A 9,433-nucleotide genomic window follows, 5' to 3' on the forward strand; every position below is an offset into this window, starting at 1 on the left:
TGGGCAGAATGGCCACACCATAGTCAGAAAGCCAGCCTGTAATTGTGGTTGTGAGGCAGGGGATTATATGCATTTGGCTTTGGCAGAGGGGCAAAATAGTAGGCCGCTGTATTGGAGCAGCAAACCAGGATTGGCTTCTGGTGGAAACAGCTGAAGTTGAGCTGACCGAATGGCAGCGTCTTTCCCTGCCCTTGTCTTGCTGTGTTTTCTGCACGTCTCCTTGTGTGTTGTTGGCTCTAGGGTATTTTTAGCTGCTCTCTTCTCTCTACAGGTCTACTGCACGCCTCTCGACTGACTCAGTGGCACCAAAATCCCAGTCCCTGGAATTGGACTTAGCTCATCTTACAGCTCTGTTTCCCTGTGTGTGAGACGTGCCAAACTGTAGGGCAGCAGCATACAGGACTGCCAGCAGGGGTGGATGAGAAGGAACTATGCTGTGAGCAGGGGGGATGGGCATTATGAATGAGAGGGCTGCACCCTCAGTGCTAAGCTCCAACTATGCTCTGGCCATTGCAGCTGCACTTTGAAGGGAAAGGGCTTGGGTGCTTTTGCCCTGAGTCACTAAGGGAGGGGTTATTTAACTGCCCATGGAAGCATGGAGAGTCAAGGCTCCACATATTTGCTTAAAAGCTTGACTTGCAGTCTCACTCTTATCCTCACACTAAAGAAGTTGGGAAAATCAGACTTCTAATGGGCCCAGTAGGTGAAAAACTGTCACGCAACTTTGCTGGTTTACTCAACCCTGGAGGCAAAGCAGTCAAGAATTTCACTTTGATCATATGTCTATTTACGTATTTTTTACACTTGGCAAAGGAAAGCTGGAAAACAAAAATATTCATTTTTTTTACCGAATTCCCCTTTCAACCCAGTCTTATGGTTGGACTAAACAATTACACATGTAACTACCCAGAGATATGAATTCTGGAAAACTGAATTTCCCACTGAAAATCAGAATCAAAATGATTATGATTATGACATCACTAGTCTGTTCCTCCAACTATTGCTTATCAGCCTACACTGGTGATGGATCACTAATGCAGCACCTGTGAGTTCCAGTGTATTTTCCAGTAGCTCCTATGCTGCCCCTCAAAAATCTACTGTAAGGGGCTGTATTCTTTCTGCCCAGTTCCTGTTTGCGTTGGCTCAGCCTGCGCCATATCCCAACAGAAGCCATTTCTTGTTTGGCATCAGTGGCATTTCCTTAAAATTCCAAATGCACCTGCTGACCAAAAAGATTAGTAACCCCTGGACTATAGGTATAGAGTTCAGTTTTCACCCTCTCCCATGCTAGAAACTTCCTTACTGGGCAGGCCCCAAAGTTTTATCACAAAGTGATAAAGTTCAAGTTTTTGTGAAAGATAGAGGCTGTGGCTGAGCTCAACTCGTTGCCTCTCTCCTTGCTTTCTTGAGCAATCTGTGGTCACTCTGGAGGACACCAAAATCCTGTCTTAGCACAGCAGACCTAGTGTGGATGTGGAGATTGCAGCCCTTATTATGTGTGGGAGATTGGGGGCCACTGAGGACTGTTCTACACCCGCATCTCAAGAGACTGAAGGAATGCACAGAAAGTGGGTGGGTGGGTGGAGAACCGAAGGCGGGAACAGCATCCAGCAGGAGGGAGTGTTAGATCTGAGGAAAGGAGAGGCCGGAAAGTGTTGTCTGTTGCTGAGGGAATTCCCCCTGGTTGCTGGGGGAGGGAGGCAAGAGATGGGATCAATAGAAGGGTTGCCTTGCCTCTGAAGTGTGAGGAATGGGGGGTGGGTTGAGGTTCCTTTCACTTCTTTTAGGTCATTTTAGTTTAGATGCCCCAAAAGAGGCATCAGGCAATTTTAAGAAAGAAAGAAAAAGTATTTTGGCACTTTAAAGATTAACAAGTATATTATGGCATAAACCTTTGTGGATTCAAGCCTACTTCATCAGATGCCTGAAGTGAAATCTTATTTGGTATGTAAGGAAGGAGAAAATTGCAAGGTGAGAGTTGAATGGCAATGGGATGCAAAAATTACAGTCAGAGATAATTAGAATTTAAACATATGTTTACATAGGCACACATTTTACAGCAGCAAATTAAGTTATTGCCAACCATCTCAGCAATACTGACTGAACAAACACCTTTAGTGGGGCAGGGAATCGTTCACAAGAAACAGACATAGATAGTAAATATATACTGGTATTAACAAGCCAATTAACATATATAATTTATTCCCAGTCCTCTAAAAAAATGAGGTGTCCTGCCCTGAAATCCTTGCTCTTTAATCCTAACTGTGACAGGCTGCAGTTGTTTGATGGAGGAAGTGCACTCTGTGCATGCTTATTCTGCACAAATTCCAAGGCTCAGCCTACTAGAGCTGACCTGTCCATAAATTAAGGTTTGCTCTCTAACTCCAACCAACCCATTCTCTCCCGAGTCACTACTTCTGAGTGGAGGAAAAGATTTAATTAGTGTGTTCTCTAGATAGCAAGAATTTTTCTGTCTTTCCAATTTTACTTGTAGTTCCATAGTTGTGCTGTTTACTTTGTTAGTATCTATAATCTATAACTGCTGCTGTACCTTGTGTAGTTTTTAATTAAAGTAAAGTAGGAATCTGGTTGGAAATGTGAATTTAAAGTGTAAAAGGTAAAGGGACCCCTGACCATTAGGTCCAGTCGTGGCCAACTCTGGGGTTGTGGCACTCATCTAGCTTTATTGGCCGAGGGAGCCGGCGGGCAGCTTCCGGGTCATGTGGCCAGCATGACTAAGCCGCTTCTGGCGAACCAGAGCAGCGCACAGAAATGCCGTTTACCTTCCCGCCGGAGCGGCACCTATTTATCTACTTGCACTTTGATGTGCTTTCGAACTGCTAGGTTGGCAGGAGCAGGGACCGAGCAACAGGAGCTCACCCCCACCCCATTGTGGGGATTTGAACCGCTGACCTTCTGATTGGCAAGTCCTAGACGTTAACACAAATTGTTGGGAAAGTGATATATGAAGGCTCTTTCAGGAAGTCTTTCGTGTACTCCTGGTAGCCTCCTACTCTGCTGACAGTGAATATTATATCACACAGCTGAAATTAAAGGTGTGAAAATCACAAGGAAATAAAGTGTAGAATCCTTTATTTAACATGCAGTTGCCACAGCTTCTCCTCAACTGCCATGATTTTCTGTTCCAAGCACCAATTAAATCCTTGTCCCAGGAAAACTCCATGAAACCCCTCACACAGCACAAGTAGCTGTCAATGACAGTATGGTTGAGAAGCTGAGGGAGAGAGGCCTCTTATAGCCCAAATGCTCTTTACCAATTAAAGGTGGTTTTAACCCAGGAGCTGTGTACTGATGCAGCCAGTGACATTTGGCTGTAAATGGTTAAAATCAGCCTTGACCGTTGGACTCCTCTGTCATGCAGTCATGGAGAGTAGTGTGTGGGCAGCGAGCAGGCAGCATAAGCCAGAGTTGCTATATTCAGAAAAGATATATAGAAACAGAACAAAGAACCTCCACTTTTCTCATATGCCTACATTGAAAATGTTTTTTTTTTTAAAAAAAAAACATACCTTTGAACGACTGATAATGGCCATTTGAATGCATAGGTTGCTTTGAAATGGTCATAGGAACACATACCAGTTTTCCAAATTGCTATTAGAATTCCCAGGCCTTCTCTCTCTCTCTCTCTCTCTCTCTCTCTCTCTCTCTCTCTCTCTCACACACACACACACACACACACACACCCTGACCCATTCCACATTTGTCTGTGGTGCAACCGTGGCAGTGAAAATAATTACAAAAGCAAAGCCACAACATCAGTGGGGCCTTTCCACTTTGTCAGGTGATCATGCCTCCTTAATCACAGCTCTGACTTTCTCTTCCTGTTGATCTCTTTCTAGGTTGTCAACAAATTCTGCACCCTCTACCTTTAGCTGATCTGAACAGCAGCGGTTTCTTCTCCTCTGCTGCCATTCAGAACAGCTGGTGGGCAGATGGGAACACTCTAGAATCATTAGCTTGTAGAGTTGGAAGGGACCCTGAGGGCCATCTAGTCCAACCCCTGCAAAGCAGGAATGTCAACTAAAGCATCCATGGCAGACGGCCATCCAACCTTTGCTTAAAAACCTCCAGTGGAGAGTCCACCACCTAATGATGACCAATCACTGTGGAAACCTCAGAACAGAGTGCCCCTTCCTGTTTTATGAAGCATCCCAACTGCTTCTCAGCATTTCTGAAAGGTGACAGCAAAGGAAGAGCTCATACTGAAGGAAAGTTCTCCTTCTCCACTATCTGACTTCTCCTAGCTTTCCTGGCAGTAACCTACCATGAAATTGAGGACACTGCTCATCAGTTAGGCCCCCAGGGCTACTGACACACCACACAGATAGCAAGGCGATGCACCAGGTGACAAATGCACACCCTTGCAAAGAACATACCTTCACATATGGAAGCTTCCATAAGCACACACCGTAATAATACATATTCAATTGCATGTTCTGAATCACATATCATTCACATGTTAAGTTATAAACCACACCCCCATGTTTTGAACAATACATGAAGTTATCAATGACAAAAACATAGGTCCAACTCATCTGTGCGTATTAAGCAAATACATATTAATTTTTCATGCACAATGCCATTGAAAATGCATGAACCCATTTCATTTACTCAAAACCCAAACCAACTACAAGCAAAGGGAATTTTTACAAGCATGCATCAGAACAGCAGGTGCTATTCAAGTTCCTGGTACTGGTGGCATACTCCTAGCAAGACATCCTGTGGTCAGCTTATCTCTTTTTCTACTTTGTTCATGTAGGATAGTGTCCATTATCTCTGGAATGTGTGACTTGGTCAGCCAGTACACACTATGGTCTCATAATCATATATCAAGGCAATTATCATTTTATTTTCCACTTGATGCCATTGCTAGTTGAACCACTGTCGCATCACAGGATTTCCTGTGCTGTCACGATGCTATGCTCTATAAACCAAAAGTTTAGCTTAGTCTTGCACAATTGCTATCACTGGAGCATCTGATCAAAACATATACATGGAAAGTCTTCTCGTCAAATCCCTCCACAAACACTTTTAAAAGTGTTGTGCAAAACACCAGTCTCCCAACCTCAGCCACTCATCTGCAGCGCCTTATAAAATGATACTAGGGCTCCTAGAACTATAGAGATAGCACTACATGAATGCTACGCAGTACAGGAGGACTGCATCTTACACACTTTTAACTTGTGCAACTTCAACCATACAACTACAAGGTTGAAGGCTTGCTTGTTTAAATCATGCAAGTTCAATGCAAGCAAGCTTTTTCCGGTATGGAAAGAGCTTTTAAGCTCTCCGCCTTGCTTGGGGTGGGGGGCAAGGTTCACTCAGCATGCGGCCTCTGGGATGCCACTGCTGTCACCTGGAGCGCAGCAGCTGGAGGAACAGACCAGGGATATTATAAGCTTCTCAGCCAATGGAGGGATAGGGAGGATTCAGTCTCTCCTGTTGCCAGGCAAATTATAGTAAGAGCAGCGATCCTTGCTCCTCTGTTTATTGAGTATGTAATTGATGCAATGATAGGACTGACAGTGAAATCCGATCGTTTGAAGAAATCTTCATTGTAAAGAAGTCTATGTGGGATACATTCCATCTTGTTTACCTGTGTCCCATATTACCTCAAGCTGCCTCCATCAACTATATTTGAAATTCTGCCACATTTCTGATTGTGGAACTCAAATTTTCAGGTGTCTGGATTTCAGTGAGCAAACATTTAACACCTAAGGAAGGCTATTACTTGCTGTCTTAGAAGTTTTGGTTCAGCCACTCTGGAACTTTGTTGCTGTGGGCAGGATGCTGTTATCAGAAGGCCACAGTGACAATGCAGTCCTCTTTGGCATTTTCACTATCAAATCCAAATTGTAGCATGTGCCATTCTTACCTGTCAATGGCTGGCATGTGGGTTTGCACTGTAGAGATGCAGAAGTAGAGAGTTGTCTTATCTACATTTACAGACTTCTGTACCCAAAGTCTAGGCTGCGTGTCACTTATTTATTTATTTATTTATTGCATTTATACCCCACCTTTTTCTCTAAGAAGCTCAAGGTGGTGTACACTGTTCTTCTATGCTTCATTTAATCCCTACAACAACCCTGTAAGGTAGGTTAAGCTGAGAAGCAGTGATTGGCCCAAGGTCACCAGGTGAGCTTCATGGCTGAGTGGGGATTTGAACCCTGCTCTCCCAGTTTCTAGTCCAACACTTTAACCACCACACCACCGCACTTCATTCCCCACCCCTATCTCGGCATTGTAGACATAACCTTGCCACTGTGTGCAACTGTCCCTCTGAGTAATATCCTATTGTAGATCCCCAAGTCTGTGATTTCTCAGCTTATAAGAACAACTCGTTCCTTTTGCTGGAGTTATTTGAGAACATTATTCTTCTCTCCAAGCCCAACTAACCAGCCTGAACTCCAGAGGAGCCAGGAATTAAACTGCCATGCTGTGTTTTAAAACTGTTGGAATCCCTGGCCGTTATCCCTGGAAGGCATGGAGACAAGTTTTGTAGCCAGGTTGTATTTCCTTTTAACATGTAATTGGGCCTTTGAACTCTCACACAACAGCCCAGCCATGGACTGGCCCGACCAGTTTATACTCAGAGGGTCATTGTTCTGAGTCATTAAGAGATATCTCCGGGCCTGGCTCACTACCCACCCACATCCTGCCATACAAAAGAGGGCAGAGCATAAACAAAGGCACCCTCTTAATGGAACAACTGTGTGACATTAAAGAGCCAAATGTTTCAAACACAGTACCTGCTGCCTTCGGTCACAGAGGTGAAACACAGCGTCTGGCCACATTCAGCTTTTGCAATACGTGCATATTTATAGGATGAGTTCAGCTTCCAGTATCTGGAGCAGAGCTGAGCTGGGGTATCGGAAATCAGCTATGCAATTTCTGCGCATGCAGAATGTTGCTGACAGCCTCTGCTATACAACCCCACCTCTAGCAGAGAAATGACTGACCAGGCAAACTTGAAAGGATGGGAAAACAAACTCACATCTCATTCCATTATCAATTCTGTTCATGCAGAATCCTATTGTCTGTGCCGTCCTCCGCCCTTCATGGGCTTATCAGAGGAGGCAGGTATGAACGTATGAAGGGGAATCATACTGAATTCAACCACCAGCCCATCTAGACCAGTATTGCCTCTTCTGAAAGGAGGCAGTTCTCCAAAGTCTTCCTGCAGATATCTGTACCAGCTACAGATCTGGGATCCTCTAAATGGAAGATGTCACAGACTGAAACTGGGAAACTGAGCAAAATACTATATGTTGTACCACTGTGCCATGGTCCCTCCACATGGAAGAGGAGGGGATAAAGTGGGCTCCTCTGTCTTCTTTCGGTTACTTACAACATGTTACCATTAGCATTACCATTGAATTTGAATTGATGCTTTTGAATTATGGTGCTGGAGGAGACTATTGAGAGTCCAATGGACTGCAAGAAGATAAAACACATCCATTCTTAAGGAAATTAGCTCTGAGTGCTCACTGGAAGGACAGATCGTGAAGCTGAGGCTCCAATACTTTGGCCACCTCATGAGAAGAGAAGACTCCCTGGAAAAGACCCTGATGTTGGGAAAGATGGAGGGTACAAGGAGAAGGGGACGACAGAGGACGAGATGGTTGGACAGTGTTCTCGAAGCTACAAACAGGAGTCTGACCAAACTGCGGAAGGCAGTGGAAGACAGGAGTGCCTGGCGTGCTCTGGTCCATGGGGTCACGAAGAGTCGGACACGACTAAACAACAACAACAACCATTAGCAGAGAACCCCCCTGAAATGTCTACCTGAGAAACTTCTTTTCACCCTGCACTTAAAAACTGACCTCATTTATATCATCACCTTCTTCTGCTCATTCTTGAAAGCAAGGCATTGGACATATAAAATTTAGATTAGGACAAAAGCAGAGCAGATCTAACTTTGTGACCTCTGCAACCCGAGTCTTTCTAACCAGGAACATTTCAGAAGTGATTCAAAGAACCCCAGGCCACTAAGCTGAGTCTCAGGATTTACAACGAAACAACTTGTGTGCACAGCAGACTGGAGTCTAAGGGCAAAGGTATCCCTAGCATTGTGTAATCTTTATTGCCACTTTGGTTTTAGTCTGCTGAGCTACCCCAAAATAGTTTTCACTGATGCAAAAACTTGATGAAATCAAAGGGCCCTGATCTATCTAAAAGTAGTCATAGCCTATCCAATTAAACCTAATGGAACAAGAAAGTAAGAACTATCCCAACTCAGTCCATTTAGCGATAATAAAAATAGACACCCTCCACCCCTGCTTAATACAGTGGTACCTCGGGTTAAGGACTTAATTCATTCTGGAGGCCCCTTTTTAACCTGAAACTGTTCTTAACCTGAAGTACCACTTTAGCTAATGGGGCCTCCTGCTGCTGCCGCGCTACCACCACGTGATTTCTGTTCTCATCCTGAAGCAAAGTTTTTAACCTGAGGTACTATTTCTGGGTTAGTGGAGTCTGTAACCTGAAGCGTCTGTAACCCGAGGTACCACTGTAGTCTAACTGGATACAGTGGCAGACTTTGGGATTTAAAATTTTAGCAGTGCCCTATGTGAGGCCAAAATTTGCCACCACCACCCCACCTCTTGCCTTCTGTTGCTCATCATTGTTGCAGCAAACCCTGTGGTGTCCTCTCGGCTCAGTGCCCAGTGAGGGCAAACCAGTTGCACTTCCCTAAATTCACCTCTGCTGGTTAGAGCATGGATTAACAAATATGCACACACATAGTTTGGTCCTTTGCAATGGCTCCCTATAATATATTGGGACCTTTCTTAGGTTACCCAACACTACACCAAATATTTTAGCCACTTCAAGTTGTTAGTTGGGCTCTTGTGACTTTGTGCTCAGTGTCATACTTCTTGTACCTAAAAGATTATAATAGTAAAACAGGTCTCACCTTACGGAAAGAGTGACAACTTTCTGGGTATCGAACTGTGTCTGCAGCTTTTTGGAGTTGCACAATCTACAGACTGGCCCTTCTCAGTATTTTCCTGTGTCATTAGAATCCTTGAATATGTAATGCTGTACTGTTTTTAACACTGATTGGGAGCCGCCCAGAGTGGCTGGGGAAACTCAGCCAGATGAGCGGGGTATAAATAATAAATTATTATTATTATTATTATTATTATTATTATTATTATTATTATTATTATTATTATTATTGAATAAAGGCTGGGAATTAAGTCCACGGGAATTAAGTGTAGCTGAGACCTCCTGAAATGATGAGCTGGTTGTTGGATCAAACAAAAACAACAGAGACTTGGATTGGTTAAGTTACAGATAGGTAGCCGTGTTGGTCTGCCATAGTCAAAATGTATCTGAAGAAGTGTGCATGCACACGAAAGCTTATACCAAGAACTAACTTAGTTGGTCTTTAAGGTGCTACAGGAAGGAA

The 9,433-nt window shown here is 44.0% G+C and overlaps 1 long non-coding RNA gene across 1 annotated transcript; it reads right to left on the minus strand.

The window, feature by feature from the left end:
- Positions 1-1,027: 1,027 nt before the first annotated feature.
- LOC308582623 lies at positions 1,028-9,044 on the minus strand. Its single transcript, XR_014005775.1, has 3 exons — positions 8,936-9,044; positions 3,527-5,924; positions 1,028-3,490 (listed from the first exon to the last, which is right to left on the minus strand). It is a non-coding gene; the product is annotated as an uncharacterized lncRNA (long non-coding RNA).
- Positions 9,045-9,433: the final 389 nt, after the last annotated feature.

The sequence above is a fragment of the Podarcis bocagei genome, assembly GCF_964188305.1.
Source record: "Podarcis bocagei genome assembly, chromosome: 2".
NCBI classification, from domain to species: domain Eukaryota; kingdom Metazoa; phylum Chordata; class Lepidosauria; order Squamata; family Lacertidae; genus Podarcis; species Podarcis bocagei.